General features: G+C 41.2%; 1 protein-coding gene across 10 annotated transcripts in view; it reads right to left on the bottom strand.

The window, feature by feature from the left end:
• The window catches only part of MSRA (methionine sulfoxide reductase A), a 455,502-nt gene that overhangs the window by 329,448 nt on the left and 98,782 nt on the right, over positions 1 to 27,272 (bottom strand). The window contains exon 1 of one of the 10 annotated variants that reach the window (XM_042934996.1): positions 19,147 to 19,170. The exons of the other annotated variants lie outside the window; for them this stretch is intronic. The gene's annotated coding sequence lies outside the window, so the exon portion shown is untranslated. Of the gene's footprint in view, positions 1 to 19,146; positions 19,171 to 27,272 lie in introns of those variants that run through there. 10 annotated transcript variants of the gene reach the window in all.

Below are 27,272 nucleotides of genomic sequence, written 5' to 3'. Positions count from 1 at the left end.
CAATTTAAAAAGAAATTAACACATCTCCTTTCAGCTACCACTCTGTTTTCTCTTCAAAGCCACTGTCCCAAAAGAGTTTATCTTGCTACATTCACTACTTGACTTGCACTCATGCCCTAGGCTACTCCCTGCCTCATCTCTCCTTAATTCGACCTTCGTGATGCTAAATCCAGTGAAATTTAATGGTGATTTCTTTTATTCAACCATTTATTAATGGCGCCAGGCACTGGTTCCATCTTGAAGTGTTCTATCCCTCCCCTCTGCATTTCCAGAACACACTCTGTCCAAATCCTGATCTCTCACTCTCCCAGTCTCACCCATTCCCACATCCTGAGTTATTTCTAAAAAACAACAATTCTCAAAAGTGTATGTCCAGCCCAGAGATCTCTCCAGATGTCCTCTCTTGACAATAGGCACTTCACCTCAAACTCCACCTATCCAAATCTAAATACATCACTCTCCTCCTCCACCCAGCTCTGACCCTTATGTCAACGAATGGCATTACCCCCTACACCCAACTGCCCATGCAGGAAATCCAGCCACAAGCACCCCGCAATCTCCACATCCAAGCAATCACAAATCCTTATAGCCTGTACTTCTTAGACACCCCTGTGATCCATCTGCTTCTCACCACCCTCACTACTACCACGTTGGTCTGTCCACTGTCATCTTTCACCTGCTTATCTCCTATCCCCATCTAATCCACTTTCTACAATGCACTAAGAGTAATCATTGTAAAATCCACACCAGATAATATCACTCCACTGCTTAAAACCCTCCAAGGGCCATCAGGAAAATGCAAATCAAAAGTATAATTAAGTACTACTTCACACCCTCTAGAATGGCTATAATAAAAAAGACAGATAAAAAGAAATGTTGGGTAGGATGTGAAGACATTGTACCCCTCTGCTGATGGAACGCATTGCTGGTGGGATTGTAAAATGGTACAGGAAAACAGTCTGATGGTTCCTCAAAATGTTAAACACAGAGTTACTGTATGACCCAGAAATTCTATTCCTAGAAATATACCCAAGAGAAAAAATGTCCACACAAAAACTCATACACAAATGACCAGAGCAGCTTTATTCATAATAGACAAAAAGTAGAAACAACTCAAATGTCCATCAATGGAATATTATTCAGCAATAAAAAGGAGTGAAGTACCGATATATGCTACAACATGGATGAGCCCTGAAATTTTACACTAAGTGAAAGATGCCAAAAGACCACATATTACATGATTCTATTTCATTTATATGAAATTTCCCCAGCAGACAAATCCACAGAGACAGAAAACATATTAGTATTTCCCTAGGGCTAGGGATGAGGTGAGAGGAAATGAGGAATGACTATTAACAAGTACAGGGTTTCTTTGGGGGTTGATGAAAATGTTCTAAAATTGATTGTGGTGATGACTGAACAACTGTATGGCATTGCATTGTATACTTTAAATAGGTGAACCATATGGTATATGAATTATATATCAATAAAACTGCTATTAAAGGGAGGGAAGGAAAGAAAGAGAGAGAGATTTACCAAGCAATTGCAATAAATGGACCTTCTTTAAGATCCTGACTTGAACAAAGTGAAGAAAATTTGATTCTGACTCTAATATTTAATGATATTAAAATTAGAGAATAAATATTAAATTTTTGGAGTGAAAAAAAAACCCTACAAGAACCATCATTTGCCCCATAATTAATTATAACTCCTAAAGATGGGTACCAGACCCCTAACAGCTGAGCCCTGCGTCTCTCTGCAGCCATTTCCCACCACTGTATACTCCCAAGCCCTCTTTATCAGCCCCACCTGTAAACCTTATTTCAGCCACAATGATCTTTTTAGAAATTCTTTGCAAGCGTCATGGTATTTTAATTCCTCAAATCAATAGAGATATCAGCTAGGCCAACCAGTGATTATATCCAAGAAGACTAAGGCCCTCAGGTCACACTGTTAGACAGGGACAGAATTGGAACTAGAGCAGGGCTTCTTAATCCTAGTACAACTCCATTTCCATTGTCTGCTTACTTAAATACCACATAATTCAAGAAGTATTAACTTGATCTTTACTACCATGAATTTTCTCAAAAAATGTCATCACTTTGGAGACCATTTGAAACCATTTACTTTCAGGTATTAGCAGGCTGATGTTGTAAGATGAATATGTTAAAAAAAAAAAAAGAATCAGAGTTGGGCTTAAATCTCAACTTGAACACCTTATTCACCATGTGACCTTGTGAAAGGCACTAAACACGCTGAGCCTATTTCCACATCATAATATGGAGATAATGAAGAATGGAGACAACTTCAGTAAAAAGCATAGCACATCCCCAAGCACACAGTAGGCATTCCATCAATGATAGCATTCTGAGTAATTCCTTTGTTACTTGCCATAATTCACTGGAACAAATGCAAAAAATATCTATTTTGATCTAATATATAAATAATCTACTAATTTTATAAAGAATTAAGTTTACTGCTACAGAACCAGAAGAAAATAAGTACAACTGCATTACTGGAAAATTCCACTCCATTACCACTAGTCAATAGAAATCCACCAGTGGGGTGCCTGGGTGGCTCAGTCAGTTAACCTCCAACTCTTGACTTCGGGTCAAGTCATGATCTCAAGGTTCATGGGTTCGAGCCCCGCAACAGGTGATCAGCATCTGCTGACAGTGCAGAACCTGCTTGGGATTCTCCCTCTCCTCTCTCTCTCTGCCCCCCCACCTCACATGTACATGCATGGGGGGGGGGGGGGGTTGGGCATGTGCATGCATGCTGTCTCTCTTTCTCTCTCTCTCTCTCTCAAAATAAATAAACACTTTAAAAAATCCATCAGCATTCATGTTTCTACAGTGAAGGGTAGTGCAGAAAGAATACATTTTGTCTTATTGGAAAGTATTTTCCAGACACCATGTTAGCACCATACCTTTATGTTTCTGTGGCAGGGGAGGACTAATGGGTTATCTTTTTTACTTATTTTTCATTACTTCTCATTTTCAAAATTGAAAAATTTCAAACCTACAGATATGTTGAAACAACAGTACACTGAACAGTTACATACTCCTCACCCAGGTTCATCAACTATTAACATCTCAACAAATCTCTCACATGCACACACATGTATACATACACAAATTTTCCTTTTGCTACACTATACAAAAGTGGACTTAAGACATGATAAAATTTCACCCTAATTACTTTAACAAGCATCCTTCAAAAACAAGGACTTTCTCCTGTCTAACCATGCCTTTTTAAAAAGTGAACATTAATTCAATATTATCCCCCAACATGAAGCCTATACTCAAATTTCCCCACTTGTTTCACAAATGTCCTTTATTTTGTTTGTTTTGCTCCAGAATCCACTCATTGCAGTTGGCTGGTATTTCTCCTTAGGCTCCCCTAATCTGAAACAGTTTCTGTACTTCTTCTTTATGACATTAAATCATTTAAGGGGTCTGGACCAATCCTGCAGAAGTCAGGTACCCCCCATTCCATCACATCAAGACTCTCACTATTGGGATGCCAAACCTGACCATTTAGCTAATGCGTTGAGAGTCAATCTTTCCTTGTCAAAGGCACATCTTTCTCTTAAGTAATCTGTGGAGTGATACCTAGAGAACATGAGAATATTCTGTTCTTCACCATCAACAACCTATCTCCCAAGAGTTTTAGCATCCATGAGTCCATGCTTACACTGGTGTTACAAAGTGATGATTTTTTAATGCCATAATTCCTTGTGTATTTATCTTACTTTCCTCTCCAAAGCAGAGCTTCTCCCTACTTCCACCTGCTTGACCCTCTCTCATCACTGTGGGTTCATAAGTTTTTAAAATTTTAATATGTTATAATCCATAATCTTCAATATTCTTTTTGATGCTGCAATGGTTCCAAGTTTGGCTAATGAGAGTCTCTTTCAGCTGGTCCACTGACCTGACCTCATCAGTCTTTCAGCACCTCCTTGCTTCTGGCACAAATACCTCAGGCTCACAATTTTTCCAATGGTTTCTTCCATTGAAATATGGGATTTAGAAGTCAAGATCTGGGCATTGGAGATGCTCATTACTAGTGGCATGACACAGTTTCTAGGCTCTTACAGTAATCACAGCTAGGGGGTGTGTGTGAATATACATAACATCAGCTCATACTGATACTTTTCACTCAAAACTAATACCCTGAGATCCTTCCTTACATTCCCCTTTTCCATATTTGTGCCCCACCCTCATTTGCAGTAAAAATTCTGGTTCCAACACATTATTGTATGTACTCATTTGCTCTCTCTTAAATAGGAACAAAATACATTCTGATTTTCACCACTAATATCTCTACCAACACAAGTCTACTAAAAAAAACTTCAAGGCACCTGGGTGATTCAGTCAGTTAAGCATCGGACTCTTGATTTTGGCTCAGGTCATGATCTCAGGGGTTCATGGGATCAAGCCCCGTGTCAGGCTCTGCACTATAAGGTTACTGCTGTAACCTTATTTTATCTTGTTCTCAAAATAAATAAAGAAACTTAAGAAAAAAAACTTCAATGTTTCTTTATACTTCTTTTTGTCATTAGACTATATCCAGTGTGGGTATAATTTTTTAAATACAGGACCCTTTGGCAAGCTTAGAATAAAAAGATCTTTTTAATAATTCCGTTAATTATAAAATTAGCTTGTTCCCTCCAATATGAATTTAAGATAATATCAATACATATACATATGAAAATCAAACTCTTTGTATTAAAATTAGCCTTCACACTAAGCTTTACAGTACCTGTGGTATTTAAATAGATAATGTTAGCTTTTGTGAATCAACATTGCAGAGCATTTAAAGACCATGGTCCCAATTTCCATAGAAACAATAGATCACTATTTCCAAGAAAAAAAATTAAAATATTTTCAATACATAAGTAATTTTCTTAAGATGACCCCCCAACAATTAACAGGTCTGACCCATGCTTTAACATTATTTCACAAGAAATAAGTGAAATTGTTCTACTTAAAATGGAATTTATTGTTCCTATAAAACATAAATATGGCCTTGAGGGATTTTGCTAGTATCTTGTTAGTGCTTTTAATTGGGTTATCACATCTGCTGTAACCTTGGTAAGATGGCTACTCTTCTCCAAGACTTGAAAGCAAGTGTCCCCACCCATACAGATTTCATTAGTAAATGTGTTTTGACCATTTCTCATCCCTCAAGAAAATCAGGTCTTACTATTCCTTGCATTCTACTTTCAATAGATAAAACCTACATTATGTATTGAGGATCCCAGACTAGTATTTGCTCTCCTCCATGACTATCTCTGAAAGTGCAGACTGAGTGGTTTTGACTTAAACTTATACTATCAGGCATTGACTACCCACATGAAAATGGTCAAAACACCATTGTTTTGTTTCCTTCTGTACAAGGTTAAACATCTCAATAATTTTTAATTAATGAAGTCAACAAGAAGCATCCTAAGACCTTGATCCTAAATAAAAATGAATTTTAGACTGAAGTTGAGAATACAAGATTCAAAACTAATTTCATGTCCTCGTTCTCAAATTTCTTCTAAATCTGTTTCACGTGTTTCTTCCAGAAGAATATTTAGTAACACCATAGCACACTCCTCATTATGAAAAAGCATCCAATGCATATGTTTTTCTGATGATCAGCAACATCTTCACTTGTGCTATCAACTGCTGTGGCTTTGGGAAGTGACCAAAGTGAAAACCTAACTTTTAGTCAAAAATGGTCCTCACTAGATCGCTACCCCTATGTTGATCTTATGCATTAAAAAGAGAAGAAGAGGGGCACTAGGGTGGCTTAGTCGGTTAAGCATCCGACTTCAGCTCAGGTCATGATCTCACAGTTTGTGAGTTCAAGCCCTTGTCAGGCTGTGTGCTGACAGCTCTGAGCCTGGAGCCTGCCTCAGATTCTGTGTCTCCCTCTCTCTGCCCCTCCCCCACTCGTGCTCTTTCTCTCTCTCTCAAAAATAAATAAACATTGAAAAAAATTAAAAAGAGAAAAAGAGACTAGAAGGCTGGAGCAGAAGAAAGAAGCTGGTGTGAGTATTCTCCCAGGGTAAAGAAGAGTAAAAGTGAAGGGGTAAAAATAGCCTGGGTGAATGAAGAGGAGAAAAGAGAAAATGTACACAGTGGGAAAGTAAGGAAGACAAGATTAATTATTAGGAGGGAAATGAAGGGGCACCTGGGTGGTTCAGTGGGTTAAGCATCCGACTTTGGCTCCGGTCATGATCTCACAGTTTGTGAGTTTGAGCCCCACATCGGGCTCTATCAGCACAAAGCCCAGCGTGGAATCCCCTCTCTCTCTGCCCCTCCCCCTGCCTCTTTCTAAAAAATAGATAAACATTAAAAGGAGGGAAGTGAAGGTGGAAGACAGGGAGGGAAGAACGACTCAGTTGGAAGAAAGCCTAGTTGCCTTCTTTCCTCACCTCATTGTTCATCAGTGCTTCCATACCAGACAAGAATCTGGCCACAACAGCTTCACCAGGCTTCTGCTTCCTCCTGTTCTGAATAAAATCTTCCACTCATTTTTTAAATTGTGGTAAAATGCACATAACGTAAAATTTACATCGTAACCACGTTTAAGTGTGCAGCAGTGGCATTAAGTACATTCACACTGTTGTGAAACCATCACAACCATTCATCTCCAGAACTTTTTCATCTTCCCAAATTATAAATCTGCCCCCAGGAAACACTAACTCTCCATTCCCCCTTCCTCCCAGCCCCTGGCAACCACCGTTCTACTTTCTGCCTCTTTGAATTGGACTACTCTAGGTACCTCATATATGTGGGTCACAGAGTATTTATCCTTTTGTGACTGGCTTATTTCACTTAACATAATGTCCTCAACTTTCTTCCATGTTGTAACATGTGTCAGAATTTCCTTCTTTTTAAGGTTGAAGAATATTCCACTGTGTGTACAGACCACTTTTTTTTAAAGTTTATTTATTTTGAGAGAGAGAAAGAGAGTGGGAGGGCAAAGAGAGAGAGGGAGAGAGAGAATCCCAAACAGGCTCCACACTACCAGCACAAAGCTTGATGTGGGGCTTGAACTCATGAACCATGAGGTCACGACCTAAGCTGAAACCAAGAGTTGGATGCTTAACTGACTAAGCCACCCAGGCTCCCCAGACCACACTTTTTTATTCACTCATGCATCAGTGGACATCTGGGCTGTTTCCACCTTTTGGTTATTGTGAATAATGCACAAACATGGGTGTTCAGGCTCCTCCACCTCTAATAGATTTTAACAACCTCCTTCAAAATGTACATACAGCATTACCTCTTTATAAATATACTTTCAGAGGTGCCTGGGTGGCTCAGTAGGTTGAGCATCCAACTCTTGATTTAGGCTCAACTCATGATCCCAGGGTTGTGGGATTGAGCCCCACGTCCGGCTCCATGCTGAGCAAGGAGACTGCTTAAGATTCTCTCTCTCTCCCTCTGCCCCTCTCCGCAACTCATGCTCTCTCTCTCTCTCTCTAAAATATATATATGTTTTTTTTAAATAGATACTTCTGTCCTTAGCAGGAGATCTACAGAATCTAAAAAATTGAAGAGAAAGATTTGTTCTGATGATTCCTCAATCCACCCAGATATCCAATCACTGCTTTAGCCAATGTTTCTAAATATCCAGCCTGAAATAAGTTTGCCCCAGGATTCTTTACAGCCTTATGATTCAAATCCAGTGACTCATCTTCCTGTCAAGAAGATGAGGAATTGGGCAAAAAGAAATCGACACGCATTAGTTCTTGGTCTTAAAAATACCTCTGTATTACACCTCCCCTCTGAGTCATAAAAACAAACTCCTTCTCTAATAGATTTTACATTTGACATATTTATACTTTTATGACTCAATCCAATTTTATTTATTTATATACACAAACATATGCATAGGTGTTTATATATGTGTATGTATATCTTATTTTTATACACATACATACATTTATTTACACACAGAGACTTCTATTCTTCATCTATCCTTTTCAAACTCAAGTCCAATCTGCTGAATTTTCAAGGGGATTTCCACTTCAATACACAAAAAAATACACTCACAACTTAACTGCACATAATAAAATTGCCAGTGCGATTAAGTGAGCCATGTTTCAGAGTAGAGGTATGTACATATTTTTTAAAAGAACTATTTAGAAGCACATCCAGCTCCCTTTTGAATAAAACACAGTCTCTTGATGAATTGGTCATAAGAAACCAAGGAAATAAGGGTCAAGTGATAGGACACCAAGATTGTAAAGTTGTGTTACACATTTTAAGTCAGATAAGAAGGTGAGGCAACCTTTATAAATGACCTTGTCCTTGAGTTCAGGTTGAACGTGGCCTTCTGGCCAAGCAGCATAATTTAGAATAGGAAATAAGATTGACAGAGGCACCCGGGTGGCTCTCAGTTGGTTAAGCATCTGACTTCGGCTCAGGTCATGAATTCCCAGTTCATGAGTTCACTCCCTGTGTTGGGCTCTGTGCTGACAGCTCAGAGCCTGGAGCCTGCATTGGATTCTCTATCTCCCTCTCTGTCTCTGCCCCTCCCCAACCTGTGCACACACGTGCATGTGCTCTCTCTCACTCACTCTCTCTCTCTTTCAAAAATAAATAAACATTAAAAAAGAAAGAAGGCTGATAGATTAATTTCCCCAGCCTAACTTATCTCCCCATTGCTTTTCTACAGCGACTCTTAAGTTCTAGCCAAACTTGTGTCCTGACCCCGTGAAAAACTCTAATCCCTTCCTTCTGCTAGAGTGTTCTCCACCCCCAATCTCTTCCTGTCTGAATCTTTTCCATCCACCAAGCCTCCATGAGACCGTTTCTGACACCTCCATACACAGCATGATTCCTCTCTGCTCTAATCTTCCTCATTATGGCTCCCAACTGGAACAAAGGAAATGTGATGGATTACCACCATGTCTTGTCCCCTCTGCCCTCCAAGCACACCCACGTCCAAGCTGCCGTGCACTCCCTGAAATCACTTGCACTGGTTCAGGCAGCTGCATGAACCTGTCCATTCCACGCCTTCCCTACCTATAAAATGAAGGGATCACAGCCTGTGCTACCCACTCCACAGGCTCCTGGGGCAGCTGAGATGACGCTCTAAAGAAACACAACTGACAGCACAGTGCAGGGAAGAGACGACGAGAGAGCTGTTTCAAAACCCTGCACGCTTTTTACACGGCCACTTCCAACAGCAGAGAGAATAGGCTGGCTCTTTTGATATAAGTCAAATTACCAAGTCAGACACCAAAACAAACTCACAGATATCTGTCAATCAAATGAGGCCATAATTGCTATGTGAGGCTGCTTTTTTCGTTGTTTGTTTCTGGAGATTTGAGGTCATATATTAACACATTAATTGAAATTTTGGTCATAATTAACATGTATTAAGCTGTTGATTACATGGTTGCATTTTGAAATTTTTAATTGGTTTGTTTCAATTGATAAAAGGTAATTTGTTTGGGGATGATGTTTAGAATTATGTATTTAATTATCATTGAATAGATAATTAATATAGTGTAGCAATAGTAAACAATGATGATGATAATTATCATTGAAGTGCACATATTTGTACAAATATGACAGAGTGATTTTCTCTCTAAAGTTGCTCTGGTCTTTGCTCTGAGCTGGTCACACTGTTTCACTTCCTTCACAGATGTAATTAGCAACATCTCTGTGTCAGCCACTTGCTTCATCTGAAAAGAGCTTTGAGAAGCCATAAGGACAAAGGACATCCTAAAAGCCACATCGAGCTCCATTTTTGCCTCTTTGCAAATTGCTCACAGAGAGAGCTCTTCTGCATTTTTAGTCAGCCCAAAGTATTCCCTCAGTATTAAACTGAACCTTTTTATTAAAGCATTCCTGTATTATTAGGGTACTCTTTACCCCAGCCCAGCAGAGTAGTCATAATCCAAGAGTGGTAAAGCCTCCCATCATGATTTAACTACATCTGCTAGAAAATCATAGCACTTCACCAATGGACTGAGTTATCACTACTTGTAAATTGACAGAGGAAGGTGGCAAAAAGCTCAGTGTTGTGTTTTTTTTTTAAACTGCTTTCCTTACAAAAAAAAAAAAAGAAAGAAAAACAAACAAACAAAAAAACTCTTAAGAAGTAATCACGAATACTATGGGCTCAGTTTTAAAGTGCTACCTGTCTGCCCATCAACAAAACTGCTGTTATAGACCTAGGTCTCCTCCACCCACTGGGTTCCAGAAACACCTGGTATGTCCCAGCAAACATACTGGTCTAGGGCTCCCCCAAATTGTGGGCACAGAAGAGGTCGTTCCTGTATCTCCCAAAGGGCAGCCAGATGCTGCCAGAAAAAAAGGCCCTGTGCTTGCCCTTCTGGATCCTTTCCTCTGCCTTCATTGCTCCTGTCTCTCAGCACAGGGTGGGAACTAAAAAGGCACCTGTGGTGGAATAAAGATGTGACTCCATCAAAAAATGTGGATGTCTCCACTCCTCGCCCTCTTTAGAGGAAGAGGGGTAGCCTGCCCTCTCCCTGGCCACAGCATCCCAGGTTGCACATAATCCATATTTTAGAGACATCCCCCCACAATCCAGAACTCACTGTCTTCACAAGGTAAAAGTAAAATGAATGAGCAAGCATGAGTAAAATCCTAATTTAATAAACTTAAAGACTGGAGAACAAGAATATGATTGGCCAGAAAGCAATCATAGAACCATAGAAAAAGCCAGGGGGGTGAGGGAGAGGAGGCCATAACTCTTCCTTCATTTACATGAGAAGGAGTTAGTCCTGGAGATCAATATTATCATCTGAAAATCAAGATGACAAAACTAAACTGTAACACTTGATCTTATTCTAAAATGTGTTTTTAAATATTTTCCAAATATCTATAACAACATAAAACAGCTTACTCAGCAGTCATCTGGCATAATGAAAAGACAGTTTAACAGAAGGGCAGTTTACCAGCCTTAAGTGACACAAGCTGCACAAATATTATCTCACTTGGGTCTCACCATAGTCCTGTGATGTAAGGGGAACAGGGGTTACGATCCCACCTTAGGGATGTGGAAACTGAGGCTAAATGATCTGCCAGTAGCCACACACCCAAGATGTGATGATGCCAACTTCAGCACTACTGACAGAATGACATTTCTCATGACACAAAGATATCACAACATCCATGCTATGGCCTGAATGTTTGCATTCCAACCCCCCCCCCAAAAAAAAACATGTTTGAGGCCCTAGCCCCCAATGTGATGGTATTAGTTGGTGGGGCTCTGGGAGATGATTAGGTTTAGATGATATCATGTGGCAGGGTGTCCATGATGGGATGAGCATCCTTTCAGGAAGAGGAAGAGACCAGAGCTCTCTCCGCCATGTGAGGACACAGAAGGTGGCCATTTGTGAACCAGAAGAGGGTCCTCACCAGGAACCAGACCATGCCAGTCCCTTGATCTTAGACTTCCCAGCCTCCAAAAGGGAGAGAAATTAATGTCAGTTGTTTAAGCCACCCAGTCTGTGTTACTCTGTTACAGCAGCCCACATGTCTAAGACAACCAGATTTTGACTAAATAAATCAAAGCCAAACTAGCATGCCCTCTGGTAATGTTTCCTAATTGTTAGTCATTTCACTACCACAGTTCATGATTTCTGCCAGTTGAAATATTATTTACATAGTATCTTTCATGTAAACCACTGGTTAGATGTATATTCATTTATTTTCCAAAGAGATACCACCATCATAAACGGAAAGCCAAGTATCACTGTCCACAAACAGAAGGTAGCTGTGTAATAAATACCATAAAAACCAAACAGTGTCATTAAAATTTAGCCTAGTGAAGGCTTCCTCTCTCTTTGTTAAAAAAAAAAAAAAAAGGTGGGGGAATTCACAAGTAATAGAGAAGTGTTGATGGGGCAGCTAAGGTGACCTCCTTTCATTGAGCAGAAGGACTAAGGAGACCTGGAGATCTAGACCAGGCAAACAAAAATTGATGTAAACAGAATTTACCACCAACTAACACATTCATGGATCACCTGCTCCCTCACTCCTCACACATGCAAAGTCCTCTCTCTGAGACTCACTCTTAGTCCTTCTGCTTCTCCACTCCTCTCCTCATCTTAATAAATTATAATCAAACTAAAGATCTAGAACTTGTTATTTTTAAAAATACAATTAAATTCCTTATTCTTAATTTTAAAAGCAACATTTTCCATTTCTGAAAAAAACAAACTCTTCAGTCCCAACCTCAAAGTTACAATAGGATAAATTTCAGGGTGCCTGGATGGCTCAGTCAGCTGAGCATCCGACTCTTGATTTCGGCTCATATCATGATCTCAGGGTCATGGGATCGAGCCCTGCGTTGGGCTCCACACTGAGTATGGAGCCTGCTTAAGATTCTCTCTTTCTCCCTCTGCCCTTTCCCTGCTCACTCTCTCTCTCTAAAATAAAATATAAAATAGGATGAATTTCTTTAGGGGATAAATTTTAACACACTTGCTAATGGATCAGAAGCCACATTATTTGAGAAGGTTCATCTCATCCCTGTGTTCCCAGAAATAGAATATTATCTATAACCCTTATTCTAAAAAGAACTTTCCTTTCCAGCTTCATGGAATAAAGTCAAATACACTACAGAACTGAAAAGATTCATTTATGTCCATTCCCACCCTAGTTCTTGACTTACCTGGGCTTAGATCTGAAGTTGGCCTGGGATCATTCGTGCAGCCCTTTCAGATACCCTCTATAGCAGTGTCCTTAGTGAAGTCACTTGGCAATGGGCCTAGATGGATGGGCACTTTTTAGCATGTTTCAGATGATGAAGAAACTTACTTCTTCTCCAGTTCCCTCCAAATTATGTTTCCTTCCTTTCTGGAGATTTGCTCCATGGCCTGGCACTGGGGACAGTGTGGGGGGTCTAGGAATCTCTGCCCCACCCCTCTGGCTCCTCAGAGTCCGGGGACAAGAAACTCCCAGGAGGGACAATCGCAAGAGACAAGGCCTTGTTCATTTTGTTTCCTTGCCTCTGACACACAGGGCTGCCCTCAGACACTGAGTGAACGAATCCTCCAGGTAGCACATGCTCCCTTGCCCTTGAGCTTGTAGCTACCTTGCATCTCAGAGTCCTTCCCTTCACAGACACTCCAGTGTCAGTGACCTAAGCATTTATTGTTACTATTCTGTAGTGTCAGGAATCAAGTGTGGTAGCTAGGCTCCAGAATGCCCCCGTGGGCCTGGGTTCTCACACCCTCCTGCATTCCCTCCCTGACCCTGCATCACCCGGCTCTGTGTGACCGAGAGCATCCCACAGAAGTGATGTCACTCCCCAGGCTTTCACAAAAGATACAGACTTCTGTTCCACCCTCTCACTTGCCCATTTTTGGGTAACTCACTCCAGGGGAGCCAGCTGCCATGTTGTGAGGATACTTGGGCAGCCAACAGCAAGACTCACATCATGAGAGTCTGGGCCCTCCTGCCAACAGCCAGGTGAGTAAGCCATTGTGGAAGCAGGTTGTCCATACCTCCTGTACATGGGACTCCCAAGCCTCTGTGACCTGCCTCAGAAAACTGGGACCACTGCCACATTTCCAACTCTCTGCCAGACATCTGCTTGTGGATGGACCACTGGTCCCTTGAGTCCAGCATATGCAAAACTACACGTCATTTCTTATAAACCTGCCCTTCTCTGCATCTCTGTTCCTCATCTGGTCTCACTCCCCCATCCTCCCCAAAACACAGTCTGGAAAACTGACTCAGAGCCTCTCCCATTTGCCCACATAGTCACTGGGCCTGGCTTCTGCTTCCTCAGCATCTCTTCGATTGCTCCTTCCTTTCCATTCTCACTGCAACCTCTCCCCATTGGCACTGATGAGGGCCACTTTGCCTCTCCACTGGTAACCCAAAATAGCCTCAGCTGGCATCCCAGCTTTCAGAAACCATCCTCCATATGTCTGTGAGCAGCTTTTTAAAACAGTCTAAATGTACCAAGCCCCTACTTTAAAATTTACAATGGTTCCTTTGAGCTGGGAGAAGCACAAACCTTGCAGCATGACCTTCGAGAGTCTCTAAGATAAACAGACTCTCTTTCCTTCCAGCCTGCACTCCCACTGTCTCCCCTATCTAGCCCATGCTGCAGTCCAGGGGCACCTGACACAGCTTAGTCACCTGAGGACCTGTCACAGAAGGCCCAAGATTCTGATCTCGTTGGCCTGATGTGGGAGCCAGGCAGCACATTCCATACAACTGATCTACTTAAAGTATATAATGCAGGGGCACCTGGGTGGCTCAGTTGGTAAGCGTCTGACTTCAGCTCGGGTCATGATCTTGCGGTCTGTGAGTTCAAGCCCCGCATCGGGCTCTGTGCTGACAGCTCAGAGCCTGGAGCCTGCTTCAGATTCTGTGTCTCCCTCTCTCTCTGCTCCTCCCCCAGTCATGCTGTCTCTTTCTCAAAAATAAACATTAAAAAAAATTTTTTAAGTATATAATGCAGTGGTTTTTAGCATATCCAGAATCATGCAGCCATCACCACATTCAATTGTAGAACATTTTTCATCACCCCAAAAGGAACCCCCATACCCATTAGCAGCTCCCCGCCCTAGGAAGTGACTAATTTTGTCTCTAGAGATTTCAGGCACCAGGCATTTTTTTTTAGTTTATTTATTTATTTTAAGAGAGAAACAGTGAGTGTGAGTTGGAGAGGGGCAGATAGAGGGAGAGAAAGAATCCCAAGCAGGATCCATGCTGTCAGTACAGAGCCAGATGAAGGGCTCAAACCCACGAACCATGAGATCATGACTGGAGCCGAAATCAAGAGTTGGCTGCTTAACAGACTGAGCCACCCAGACACCCCACGCAGCAGGCATTTTTATTACCAGGTAGGCAATGCCAAAGCACAGCCAGGGGTGATTAGCTCTGACCAAGCCAGAGCCCTCACTAGTTTAGCTCCCAGCTTTGGCTTCTATGTTTTTCAGGCTGCTTGGGATGTTTTTCTTCCACTTCCAAGTTTAAATTTTCCTTGCACTTCGAATACAACTTCCTCCATTAAACCTTCACCGATCCCTCCTCTTCCTCAATTTACCTTTGCACCATGTAACAGCAGAACAGCAAAGCAAACATCAGTTCTTCCTCCACAATCCCACTATCCTTTGCTCTACTAGAGCTACGTGGGCATGTGTTCTCTTGCAGTCTACACCACACATTCCTGAACTGCAGGCACCATCACTAATCCACCTCTGAATCCCCACAGTAACCACAGTACAGTGTCTTCTACTCAGTAAGTTCTGAAAATAGATATCCCAAATAAATAAAAATAGGATCTGTCTACAAATTTTCCCCACTGTTACAAGATTTCAAATTGGAGGACACCCTCTTTTCTCCCCCTCCACATTAAATCTTCATGTTTCTCCTCTAATAACAATCATAATGAAACAATGGTATGGAATAACCTTTCAAGTTAATTACATTGTCAAAACCTTTATATGCATACACATGCATATGCACCCTAGGTGGGTGGGTGTATGTGCCTGTGTATGTGTATGTGTGTCTATAATTTTTAAATTTCCATCACAGCGAGCAGGGACAGTTATAATAAAACACGTATAATTATCAACCTACCATCATATGAGACACCACTCCATAAAACATTTCAGGGGAACCACATGCAAAGAACTTTTCTTTAAATGAAGGATTTTGAAAATGAACAAGCCACATGTTCACATCCTCAGAATGTGTAAACAGCAGAAGTACAACAAGGGCACTCACCCTGCAGATGGGGTGATCATAAGCATGCGTCTTCAGAGGGTGCGTGCATGGAGGATGTGGCGGTATGAAATGAATTATGCAGGCAGCAAGCAAAATAAAAAATCAAGACAGTGCATTCTTCAGCTAAAACATACGCTTAAGAATCGAGATGCTGCCTCCAAATGGATTAAATACACTTGAAAATCACACACAGTAATTTCACCAAGAACCTTATCTAACCCAAATGTCTTATTTCATCCTTGATCAGCTGGCCTTTCTTTTCCAACACGATATTCTTCACATTAGTTATTTTGTTCTCGTCGTTTGTTTTAAATAAGGAGAAAGCCCATTCGGTATAAAACAGAGGCTCCTTTCGGACCTTTCTTCCCTTATACCATAGATGCCCAGCCTCTGTCACTTGAGTTTTGACTCAGCCCCGTCAGTGAAAAATTAGACTTCATTTCAGTATGCTAATAGCAATCTCTCCAAAACAATGTAATCAAGGCCTCATGTGCACCTATAATTTCATCCTTGACATAAGCCTGACAGCTATTTATTGTCTGAAAGGGAAGAGGGGGGAAGGGAGAGGGGGAGGGGACTTCTATATGGCCCCCCTCCCCCAAAACAAACCCAGCAGCTTTATGTTTGAAGGCAGAGTCTTTGCAAAGTCCAAACAAATGACAATAATCATGGGGTTTACATATGTCTTGTCTTAAGCAATCAAGGCAGAGGGTTAACAGAGAAGCACATTCAGATGCGCCAATTCCCAAACTGCCCACCTCTGATGAGCCAGCTGTGAGCCGCAATTGTCACATTATAATTTAGGCAAAGGGAAAAAAAAGGCATCAGAATACACACTGGATCAACATAATTATTCACAGCAGGATGCTGCAGAATTAATTTAGCCAATCAGAATTATACTTGGGGGTTGGGCACATTGCAGAGATGAAGAAGAGAAAGCAGGGAGTAGAAGGGGGGACGAGATGAGAGGGGGAGGGGAGTGCTGTTTTCAACACCTCACTAATATTTGGGTAATCCAATCTGGAATATATTTTGAATACATGTAAGCACAATGTTGTTTCTTTTTCATTTATTTACAAACACCTATACAGCACTCACAATGAATGTGCCATTCGTCAGTCTGAGCACGTCAGGAATATTGGCTTATTTAATCCTCAAAACCATGAGGTAGGTACTATTATTATCCTTGCTTTACATACAGAAGCTCAGAGAGGTTAGAAGTCTTACCAAGGTCACACAGCTAGTAAGCAGGAGAGCCAGAAATGGAATCCAGGTAGACTGGCTGCAGAGGCTGTTAAAGGTTCTTGCTCCCAAACAAACCTGTCAGCAATCCGAAGGCAGGCCATGATTGGTGATGGGCCCTAAACCATAACACTGTGTAACTAGAGCATGGCCATTCCCATATTCCTTAAAGCTGATTTCTCTGAATATGGGGACGATCCGGCACTACTAAAACCAGCTACTGTCATCACCCAACTCTCCCAAGTGGGAAGAGGAAGCCATTTCCCTATGAGCCCCACAGCACTGTCTGGTTTATGGCAGGACAGCCACAACTACTGGGGTAGCAGCTTGCCCTCCCCACCTTGACAGCCTTCCTATGGAAAAGCAGCAGCTAGGAATCCAGAAGACCGACTGGAAAGAAAGGGAAAGACGGTTGCACCAAGAAAAAAGAGTTCGGTTAAATGCCTGATGTGCAAACACAGATAAAGTATTGAAGAAGTCAGAGGTCACACTGAAACCAACTTCCTGCCTGAATTTGTAGCTACAGACTCAGTTTGGCAATGACATGAAACGATGCTTGCCTTTCCCATAGGCACAGGCTGAGTTCAAATGAAAGTAGCCCTCTTCCTCCCCTACTTGGCATTCTGTCATGAGGGTAGAGAGCAGAGGAGCCAAGAGGAGCCTTGATTTCCTTGTAAGAGTTAGACTTCAGCTGGCATTCACGGCTGCCGGTAATGGGGGGAAATGACAGGGAGCGGCCCAGGGTTTTATGTGTGGCAATAATGTTTGATCTATGCCATTGTCAATGAGAACTGTGATTTAATCCATAAGGATATAGAGCCTCGTGATGAAAGGGGAATAACGACAAATCCTGATTAACAATCACTGCTACACTAAAGCAGGTTTCCATAGTAACAGGGCTGAAATTATACAGCAAACTGTGATGCCATACCAGGCAAATTACTCCATGAAGGGGCCCTTTTCTGAAAGCATTTGGCTTTCTGTGTTCTCTTAAAATTAAGATGCAAGCATCTTACTTTCAACTTGTATTAGCTTTCCTCTCTTTTCTAAACACTCCCTCTTCAGTTGGTCTCAGATAATATGAGGGATAAATATGTAGGCACAGGAAATGTAGCAAATAATTAAGCACATTTTGGCCCCTCTCTCCCCTGTAAGGAAAGGACAAAACAAAATTATGGGAAAGGGAATCTTCTTTTCATATCATTCTTTTGATAAAATCATGCTTAGTTTCTTGATGTAGGGTGAGAGGGAAGTCGAAGCATGTCCCAGTAAAATATTCCAGCTCTCACTCCATATAACAAAGTTCTCTGAATTTACAGGACAGAGGCACAAAATGGAAGAGTGGAACGGGGATCAGGAAAAGGAAAGTATTTCCTTTGTTCCCAATGATGTTTAATTTTCAATTAAGATTTTAAAAACTGAGAACACAGTTTTAAAATAATGCTATTTTCCAATGTCTACTCAAAATAATTCCAAAAACTGTGCAACAGGAAAATGTGCATTGGTAAATATCACTTAAAAACTCTTACAGTTACTATTGTAACTGACTTTGGCAGTGAACCTTTCTTTAGAAAACAGATCTTATCAAATAGCCTAGGAAAACTCTGCATGAAAATATCATACTCCACGTCCTCTTTCAATTGCAGAGGAACAAAAAGTGTGACATTAAAAAGTAAATAGGAAAATGATAGCCCTAAACATCCTCTGAGAGGGGTTCAAGGCCTGAAAGGGGGTGAAGGGAATTTAAACACTGCAAATATTTAATATTCCTCCCCCAAGGTAGAAAAAATAAGTCAGAGCTCCATGTTTTTCAGAAATGCTACCACTCCTCAAGATTGACCCCGGGGCTTTCAGTTTAAAATCATTGCAGGGTGGTGCAGTCTAGTAGAAAAAACCTAGATTTAAAGGCAGAAGGCCTTGGGTACCAGGTCCATCACTTGCCAGCTGGAAGCCCTCAGTCAAGGCAGCCCTCCGAGTCTTAGTTTCCCCATTTGTAAAATGGGAATAACAATATCTACCTTGCTTACCTCAAGAAGGTTCCAAGATGATCAGTAAAATACCGCATGTAAATACATCCTGACAATTGCAAGGGTATCTACTGTTCAACCCTTGGCTACACCACTTACCAGTTGTGGAAGTACAATAACCTCAGTTGAATACTGAAAGCCTCACTTACCTCATCTTTGAAGTGAGGATAATGACAGCAGCATGTGCTTCCAAGGACCCTATGAGGATTGGGGTCATTATAGGTAAGGCACAGAGAACGAGGCCTGGCACATAGTAAGCACTCAGTAAATGTTAGCTCTTATTTCCGTGGGTGGTCATAACCTAGAGGTCTACCCTGGTGGCCAGCAGGTGACGAATGGATTTCCTTTGGTCAGCACAGTGTTTTGTTTTGTTGGATTTGGGTGCTTTTAGGCAGACCAGGCACTCCACAATTCATATCTGCCTCCATTTCTCATGATGTTACATTATTACCTGCCTGGCCCTCAAAAAGGGTTTCAGCTTACAACCTTGCACGTGTTCCTATAGATTCATCTTTGGGCGTCTGCTTCATTTTGTCTCTATCTCTTACTCTAGGTCCTCATTTTTTCCTGTGTGTGTGGTGGGGGGGGGGGGGGTGTTTCTTTCTGTGAGCTCTCTTAACCTCTTTATTTTCATCCTCAGACTCTCTTAATTTTTACCCCTTTTATTAAATACAGTTTTTATGTTCCCTGTTCTTATTTTTTTTAAGGCAGAGAAGTAGGATATATTTTTCTCAAAGAAATTAAGTTGTTCTTTGCTTAGCAGACCTTGATTCATTCTTCCTGTGGATCAGTGACTTATGATAGAAAAAGTGAGCACCTATAAAATAGGCAAATTGGGAAATTATGTGTATTACAAAAGAGTTTACTTAGGGTTTTTTTTTTTTTTGGTTTGTTCATTTTTTTCATTTGTAATATCATGCCCTTAGTATACTAAAACATGAATTTATTACAGACCATTAAGTCCTAAGGCTGATAGAGAAAGGTAAAGCTAAATAAACAGTTATGAAAAACTACCTGAAATCTGAAGATGAATCAAAAATAAAAATGGGAAATCTTTGAGAACCTAAGCAAATAAATGGAAAATATGGTCACTTAATACACAACTTTCAGGAACACAGCTCTGTATGTTTTGCACTGGGGACACATTTACCAACCGCAGGGTCATTCCAAGACTCACAGATGGTATTTTTAAAATAAAAAGTATGGAGACTACTGTTTTACCATACAATATTCAGATCAGTTTTTATTCACGGATCACAAACTCTTAAAATATATTAACAAATCTGGCCCAGTGAACATTGTAACATTCTCGGACTGCTTCTGAGAACATTTCAAGAGTGAGAAATTCACAAAACATAAGAAACCTAACTCAACATAAGAAACCTAACCATTTGAAACTCGAATAGAGTGTTCAAACCTAAGCATTCTTCAGCATCATCTACTCAAATGCAAAAAAGTCAAATGACTCATACTGAAGTGATGGCTCAGTGAAAACCTTTAACATAACACAATCTTGGATCTCAAAAGAACAGAGTGGTCTAAGGTAGCCCTGACCTAGAGATGCGGTTCTCAGTCTCAGCCTCTGCACATTTCCAGTGATGGGGAGCCTGGCACCTCTAGGCCACCTGCTCTGGGTGACTAGCTCTGCTCTTGTGATTTTGCTGCTGCTGCTGACAGGTTGAACCCAAATCTCCCTCACTGAATTTTCCACCCTTTGGGCTTAATTCCATGCTAGCATCATTGCACTCACATAGGTGTTTTTTTTCTGCAAAGCAGCTTTTACCCAGATAAAATTATGAAATAAATCAGTGGTGAGCAACCTCTTTTTCCAAAGATGATTCAGAAGGGGGAAAGAAAATGTTTTTAGAGCTTTTTATTCCATTCAAAATGCAAATAGCTTAATTTAGTCCCATGGGGAAACATACAATATTCTTTACAATTCAGATTACCTACTATATTGAATAAAAGACTGTCATTGAAAAAACTGACATATTTGAGAAGTAGAAACATGAAAGCAGCCTTCTAATTTTTACCCTGAAAAAAAGAACAAAGGCTGTATTTTGAAAATTCATGGGCTACATGTGTCCCCTGAGCCACAGACTGCTTATCTCTGAAGTTACAGGAAGTTTAAGCCTTCCTGTCCTCTTACTTTCCCTTCCTTTGCTATGACATCTACACCCAGTATCCAAAACCTTGCAAGCCTTCAGAGCCTTTAGCCCCTCCTTGCATAGCATCTCATGCACTTACTAAAAGCCAATTCACACCAGTGAATGAACTCCCAAAGAGATTTCCATTTTTACAGTCTTTTGCTTCTATCTGTAATGTGAAAAGCTGTACCCCAGTCACCCTGCTCTGGACATCTTTCCATTTACCATCCATCACTGAACAAAACATTCCAGAAAGAGTTTCACCAGTTCAAAGAAGCCTGGACTTTTACATCATTAACAGACAACCCTAGGATTCAGTGAAGTGAGCCCTAAACTCAGAGTCAGAAGAACTACATTCCAATCCTGCTGCCTTACAGATTAGCTGTGTGGCCCTGGACCTCTCTGATCCTCAGTTTCCTTTTATAAGAAATGAGGACAATGGAAATAAAATGATGTATAAAAACATGCCTCTAAAATTGTAACACTTTATTTACATAAGGGATTACTCTACCTGTATAATTAATGTATTAGCAAAATGGTTTTCCAGTTTCTGAGAAGGAAATTACTAAAGGCAGAAAAGGTTAGAGCAGATAGCACTGGGCTCCTCACAGCTGCACCACCACCACTCAGTGCCTCTGTCTGTTTTAAGCATAGGGTTCCAGACTTTCTGTTGACAAAAGAGTTCTACTTTATAAAAGATTGAAACCTACTGCACTAACTGTTTTCGTTCCAATATCACATGACTGGTTCCTATTAAGCTCATGGTCAATTTTTCCTAATGGCTTAGCTCATTTACTATGAAATGAGTTTTCATGGGACTTTTTTATTTCCCAGCGTACCACAATATCCCCTTACAATGAAACAGGCACAGAATAAAAAAATAATAATAATAAATGCCAATTCCAAGTGTGTATTTGAGACAGCCCTTTCTGCTGTCAGAAAAGAGCACTTAATTTCTGAATGTCAAAAGGATCTGCCACGAAAAATGGCAGGCACCTCAAAGTTCCTCAATTAGATAAAGCCAGAAAACAACTTCTTTATACACAAATACTGAAAGCCAATTTTTAAAAAATGTACTTTTAAGTAAACTTAGGAAATAAAGGAAGAAATGCTATTTTCTGAAGCTGCTGTCAGAGTAAGGGAGACCCCAATAATAATTTATTGAGATACCCATAAACCCAGGGAGGAGAATGAGCTTGGTTGTATTGTTAAATGTATACCCTCTTCAGTATACAACAAAGATTCGAGATGGAAGCAGATTTTCTCAGACCAGAACACATCATAGGTTATTGGAGAATTCAAGAGAAACGTATATTTGATTTATCTGAGGAAAGAGGAAAACAGTCTTCTCAGATCCCTGGGAACAATGACTTAGCGGTGTTTCTGATATGACAGTATGCCTTCCACCATGGATAGCCAACAGGGTGGAAATTCAGTGGGGGAGAAAAGAAGAGGCAATTCCTAATCTTGAGAAAGACATACAGAGAATGGTGAAGGACAAAGGCAAAGACAGAGTCACAGGTAAACCTCCAGAGGCAATTGAAGGTGTGACAAGGAGAGGTGATCCAGTATTAAACTCTTTGTGCTCTCTTGCCCCAGCCACAGAATTCCAGAAAAATGTGTGCCAGTGTCTGTTTGAGCCCCTAGACTTGATAGGCACTGGTTTCTACTATGTAAAAAGAAACATGCTCATATAATGCACAGGTTTACCTTTGTCTCAATTTTTAAATTTGTTTATACTTTTAAAAATCACAAGCCCATTGTCCCAGCCGAGATATACATATTCCACACGTCTACTTACTCTCTACACATTTTAATTTAGTGGTCTAAAGCAGTGGAACTTTATTCTTGTACGTGTGAGCGTCAGGATGGATGTGAGGAACTTAGAAGTTGCTCGACACAGGCTGAGCAAATTTGCAGTGCAGAAGCCCTTCTGAGAGAAAAGGAAATGTTAGGCCTTGGGCACTGAACCTTTTCTCCCCAAAATTCAAAATTACTGAAGCCTGTTGAGATGGACAAAGATGGTGCCAGGGGCAGGGAAGGACAGTAAGACCCCCCCTGAGGTAAAACCCCCAAGAGATGAAAAAGAGAACTGCGGGGCCACTCCTGACCAACAATGCAGCACAGGCCTGTGTCTGGCCAAGAGGCCATGTGAGGGAACCCAGAGCGCTTCTAATAGGGCAGCAGGAAGGAACCACCAAAGGGCCCAAGGCAGTCACTTCAGCCAGCCAGGCCTGGTCCTCATCTGCAAACGGTCTCTCCTGTGGCCCTCCCGAGTGCACATGCAGGCCCCTGCTCTGTGCTGCCCATCCCTTCCCACCTGACCACCCAACATTCTCTGTCACCTCCACATGGAATGTCTTACTCTTTCCCATCGCTCTTCTCTGCACCACAGAATGCCCTACCCCCTGGAACGCCTGTGCCTAGCAGAGCCGCAGGACTATACCAGTTACTTTACTTCTAAGTTAGAGACATCACATGCAAAATGGGCTTTGAAGGCCTATAATTGAAAATCAATAGAGGAAGGTCAAACATTGTTCCAGAAGCCACAAAGGCCTAAGTTCCAGCCTCACACCCGGCACTAACTCACCCCATGACTACAAGCAAGTCCCCTCACCTCTCGGGGCCTCACTTTTGTAAAACAAGGCAGGGCCACCACACAACCTCATGGCTCTTCGGTTCTGGGATGAATAGACAAAGCATTGAAGAATTTTACTTCTCTGCATTGTTAGTTATACGTTTGTCAAAAATCCCACATTTTTATGCCTGTGAAACATGTCAGGTATGTCCCAAGGAAATTCTAGAACTATGTCTGGCAGTTTGAGTATACACACACATGTGTTGGGTTGAACCGTAAGACACTGCCAACATTTGGCTCTTTTTGCTCACGAAAGAGCAATGTCATGTGGTTCAATCTAAATATATTTAGCACAGGGGCACACAAATGCAGAGAATATTGTTGTCATCTTATATTCAGCTGCTAGGCATTTCATATGCTTGGGATCATGAACCACACCTTTGTCTGCCACAGTATAAACTTAAGTGTGATAATGTATATTAAACTCCTAACACAATACCTGGCACATTAGTCATATATCAATATTACTAATAAAATCAGTCATATTACCCATTGGAATTGCTTTAACTGTTTTTCAGTATAAGAAAAGTCTTTCTCTCTATCGAATATAAAAGAGTGCAAAAAAGTATTTTAGGTAGAATGGAATAGGCAAGACTCAGGTAGAAAAGAACTGGCCAAAAAAAAAAAATCACACCCAGTAAACTGTGGAATTTCTTTTGTCACTCTAGAGATTTGTTTCAGTGGTTAAAACATTAAGAAAACTATTTCCTCCCCCATCACTTTCCTCTCACTGAAGTAAGCAGCCCCTAGTGATGGAAACTGCATCTTCGAGGGCATGGCCTGAAACGGAGAGTAGCTTTGCAGGTAGAGATTATCTAGGACCCTTTTAAAAAGAAAAATAGAATGTTTTGTTTATGAAGAGAGTGCAATGTAAACACTACTGGTAGAGAGTTCTGACAAGATGGTGCCTATCTCGTTAGTCTTCGCCAGCTATAAATCCCACTCCGTTCCCCTAGTCACCCTAAAGTAAAGCTTGGGTAAGATGGTACATAAAATTTAAATATAATAGCAAGATTTATACATTCAAATTCCTCAGCTCATTCCCTTAGCAACAGCTTTAACTTGTATAGCCTACCTTGGATACAGAATACTCCAGCAAGAGTTCTTGGGGATTGATTTCTTAGAAAGCCTGTGTCAGAACACAGCTTGTAAAACATTTGAACAGAAAAATGTAATGAATGACATTTTTCAACCAAAATTAAAGTGGGTTCATGGCAGACACATTTCAACCAAACATTCAGTTTGGTTGCTCTGTTCTGCCATAGGAAATGACTTCCCTCCTAAACATTTCATTCTAAAGCAGTTGGGCTGCTTCTGCCACCACCTGGCTTCAGGGATCCAACATGGCACACGCAGTCTGGCCTGGAGTGCTGGCCATGAAATATCAATGGGCCGCAGGTTAAATTAGACCAGAGATTGTGCAAGAAAATGAACCTCTTAACAAAGGGTCACCAAGCCAGAACAAGCACTGACAGTGACTTGGTGTGTGTGTGACACAGGCATGGATATGTCCTACTGTCATGGGTATTGGAGAACAACACAGACAAGGTATCAATTACAATCTCCATTTGTACCACCTAGATAGGCATGAAAAGAATTCATCTCCAGTTTGAATGCAAACTCCACGCAAGCTCAACATTAAAAGATTTAAAGTGTTGGAAATGCAACCTGGTGCAGCCACTCTGGAAAACAGTATGGAGGTTCTTCAAAAAACTAAAACTAGAACTACACCACGACCCAGCAATTGCACTACTAGGTATTTATCCAAGGGATACAGGGGTGCTGTTTCAAAGGGACACATGCATCCCCATGTTTATAGCAGCACTATCAACAATAGCCAAAGTATGGAAAGAGCCCAAATGTCCATCGATGGATGAATGGATAAAGAAGATGTGGTATCTATATACAATGGAGTATTACTCAGCAATCAAAAAGAATGAAATCTTGCCATTTGCAACTACGTGGATGGAACTAGAGGGTATTATGCTAAGTGAAATTAGTCAGAGAACGACAAATATCATATGACTTCACTCATATGAGGACTTTAAGATACAAAACGGATGAAATAAGGGAAGGGAAGCAAAAATAATATAAAAACAGGGAGGGGAGCAAAACATAAGAGACTCTTAAATATGGAAAACAAACAAAGGGTTACTGGAGGGGTTGTGGGAGGGGGGATGGGCTAAATGGGTAAGGGACACTAAGGAATCTACTCCTGAAATCATTGTTGCACTATATGCTAACTAATTTGGATGTAAATTTAAAAAAAAATTAAAAGAAAAAGAAAAAGATTTAAAGTGTTATACTGTGTTTTCCAACTGGCGAACAATACCAGGAAGCAGTAAGCTATTTTCTCATTTTCTTATATGGTAATAGCTACTGATGAGCACCTGGGAGTGTGAAACTCACCTCAACAGAACCATGGAAAGGTAGTAGGGGGTGGAAGAGTGAATGCAGAAAACCAGACAGCATGGAAAAGACATTTTATAACTTAACATGACATAAACTCTTTTAAGACAGGATCTAAAGAGGTAGATTTAGGGGTGTGGATATGTATCCAGTTAAGAATCAGCCTCAAAGAATCACAATAACAATAGCTGCTACCATTTCTTGAGCACTCACCACATGCCAGGCCATGTGCTTAGTACTTTATATCAATTTTCTCATTTAAACCTAATGATAATTCTTTGACTTAGGTTTTCCCCCCCCCCCCCCAACTAAGGGATAATAAAACTAACGTCTGGATCGTTTCAGGCTGGAAAGGCCACATGGCTAGTGGGCAGCAAAGCCCACCTACTAGGCTAGTTGACCCTAATGTAGACTGCCTCTAAAACATCTTCCCTGGAGGGCCAGAAGGGAGAACCCTACAATCCAGTCTTGCTCATGACCAGGACCTTGTCTGAAGCACTGAAACACAGAGGCAAGAGCAAAGCAGGTCCTCACTATGGACCACACACCTCCCTGAGTTGGGGAACACAGGAGCCAGAGTGCCCCACAGGACTGTCCTCATTTCTAATACATGTCAATAATATGAATCTTACAGAGTGGTCATGAGGACCCAATGAGCTAGAAGAGAATGTACCACACTTAGCACCATGTGGCTGAGGCTCAGTCAACGGTAGTCTCTCCCCTCCAACCACCCTCACCGCCTCCCCACACAGTTCATGAAAAACAGGATGAAAAATGTAGGTCTCATTGACAATGGATGCAGGGATCATTGGCAACTTCCCAGAGCATCCACACCCAATATGGCTTTGCTTCTCTGAGAGTTGGACAGTTCCAGGCCTTTAAAAGGCACTCCTGTAGGACTCAGCTGTGACCCAGGATCCCATATTGCACCTCTTCTGAGTAAAGTACAATTGACGTGAGGCCAGCCCTGCTGTGGAGATACAACAGGCACTTGGTAAATAGCAACCAGTATGCTTAATACTATTACATACCTCCTAGGATTGTGGGTTGGGCTTTTAAATGTGTGGACAACTGCCTTGTA

The sequence above is a fragment of the Panthera leo genome, chromosome B1, assembly GCF_018350215.1.
Source record: "Panthera leo isolate Ple1 chromosome B1, P.leo_Ple1_pat1.1, whole genome shotgun sequence".
NCBI lineage: Eukaryota > Metazoa > Chordata > Mammalia > Carnivora > Felidae > Panthera > Panthera leo.
Note: the sequence above shows the minus strand (reverse complement) of the source record. Positions and strands in the feature narration are given on the sequence as shown.